The sequence below is a fragment of the Herpailurus yagouaroundi genome, unplaced genomic scaffold (genome assembly GCF_014898765.1).
Source record: "Herpailurus yagouaroundi ecotype Mexico unplaced genomic scaffold, PumYag 28, whole genome shotgun sequence".
Lineage (NCBI taxonomy): Eukaryota > Metazoa > Chordata > Mammalia > Carnivora > Felidae > Herpailurus > Herpailurus yagouaroundi.
In genome coordinates this window covers 109,519,816-109,522,399 of record NW_024412376.1, presented here as the reverse complement: position 1 = coordinate 109,522,399, position 2,584 = coordinate 109,519,816, and positions in this window count along the sequence as shown.

The window sequence follows — 2,584 nt, the reverse complement described above, 5'->3', positions numbered from 1 at the left end:
CGCCCGCCGGGATGGCCGGGGCGGGCGCGGCCGACGCGGGAGGACGGCGAGTAGTGGGGAGGAGTGGAGAGGATCGCTCAGGCGGCCGGCCCCAGGCAGGGTCAGGGTTCCACACCGCTTAGGTGGGGGGGCTCGTGTGGCCGGGGGTCGACCACTCGCCCTCCCCGAGATCCTGTCCTCCCCCAGAGAGATGGGCTAGGGGAGGGGGCGGTCCAGGGAAGCCTCGGGTCCCTACTGGCGGGACGGGCGTTGAGTTAATTATAGGAAGGGGGAGGGTCCAAGGGCCGCTCCTGGGCTTTAGGCAATTCACCTCCTCCAACCTCCAGTGTTCTCCCAGCCAGGGAAAAGCCTCCCCCGGAGAGAACCCCTAGAACCTCCAGGGCTCTACGATGCGGTCATCTGCTCTCCAGACGCCTACCACGTTTTGTGGGGGTGGGCCCTCCCCCCGCTTTAAGTTCTTGTTTATGCTTTACTCGTTTATATTACTTTTGAAAGATATCATGTCTCCTCCTTGACTCACCCGGATGCTTCCGTTTATCACTAGAGTACACAGGCCTCCGTGTCTCTTCCTCTCACCGAGATTAAGTTATCAAATGATATCTGCCCAGTGTGGCCAGAGCTTACTGGGAGGAGAAGACAGCGACCTGGGCTCCAGGGCCCGTGAAGATGTGAAGATGTGGGCTTGCTGGAATCCAAGCCCAGGCTCACTTCCTGAGGAAGACCCCTGTGGGCGCTTTCCAGGGAACAGAGGGCTGGAAAAGAAAGTATTTTCCTCCTCTGACCAGTTTCTGATTCTCACTCCCTGGAACAGACCAGAAGAGGGGGGTGATTAGGCACAAACCGTAGGTATAATCCTCAAGACCTCAACTGCAAAGAGTCTTGAAAAGGCCTACCTAAGGTAGAATGTGTACAACCTAATGTTTATTTTACCAAGGGATTCTTCAGTAAGTCATAGTTCCTTTTCTTTTTTAAAAATGGTGCAGAGTTTGGAGGTTTCTTATACTTCGATTCATTAGTGAAAGGTTGCATCTTTAACGTAGACATGGTGAGATTATGTGTTCAATAATGTGTTATCTGCTAAGTCTTCTCAAAATCATATATGTGGGACACTTACATATACAAATGAGAAACCAGATAACTAAGTGGCCAGATAACCTAAATACCGCTAACAGGGTATTAGGTTAATTACTTATTGGGTGGCATTATAATTAGACCCCAGCACTGAAGTATATACCAGGTTACTTTTTCCCTTCAGTTAAAGCTTTCAGCATGTTTCTAATGTCATTGACTTACTATCCAGGAGTGATTTGCTGAATTTATACCTAGTTTTCTTATTCATTAAAAAGAAATAATCCTCATGTTCTATAAATAAAAATTATGTCAATATACGCTGACAATAGAATACCAGAGTGCAAGTCAGAAAACCTGTTCCAACCAGGTTCTCAGCCCGGCTAGGTCTGTTTGACCTTGACAAGTCACCAAACTATTTTGGTTTTCCCCCATGAGATATCTGAGCTCTAAAAATTCTCTAATTTTAAATAATAACAAATACTGCGTTTTGCCATGGCACTACAGTAGTCTTTTTTTGTGTTAAATTTTACAAAATTCTGACATTTGTCATCACAGTAACCCCCGGGCACAATAAGCAATTCATGTGACTTTCATGAAAACAGTGTCTTCAGACATTTTCAGCCATGACCAGCTGTGACCCAGTAAAAATGTCATGATTCAGTACATGCAACATGCAACAACTCTGATATTTTCTATCCTGTTTGTTTTCTGGGTTCTCCCCTCCAACACTGGTCAGGAGCCACTTCATTGCTTTCACAACCCAGTGAATCATGACCCTCATTCTGACAAACAGTGATTTGAGAACTTATAGTAAGTTTTATATTTCTTGGATTCTAAGTGAGTTGAGTTCAGTTTAGTAAGATTCTCCCAATATATTCTAAGACGTTTCCCAAAGTATGTCCTGAAATGTTAAATGTTTTACATGCACGCACACACAAAAGAATTCTCTGATAGTCAACCAAAGTTTATGAAGTACTCAGATAACATGAAAGGAATTTCTTTATTTCAGAACTTCACAGGGACTTCAGTATCCTAAGCACACTGTGAATCTTCATGAGAGAGATATAGTGCCCTATGTTCCTCATACTGATTTGACCATAGGATGCTTTTTTCTTATGCTTTAACTTCTGAAGAATTTACTACTTGGGGAAATGCCATTAGAAAGACCAAGTAAAATGAACCCTGCGTCAGATAGGTAGCATTCACATGCAGATTCAACCTCAGTTTTTTCAATTTAAAACTAGTTTAATAATACTGCTTCTGCAAAATGTTCAAGAAAATTAACATAACCTTGCATGTAAACTGTTTAGCACGTTGTCTAGAACATAATAAGGGCCTAAATGAAGATTTTTTTTTTTTTTACCTGAAACTACATGGTGTATGTACAAATGACTCAATGGGAATAAAATATGGCAAGTCCTGAGAAAAGTAGGAAAATATAAACAGCTAAAATGTGATAAACTTTTAATTTTACCAGAGATAACAGGGAGTCAACAGCAAAACAGTTCCTTTC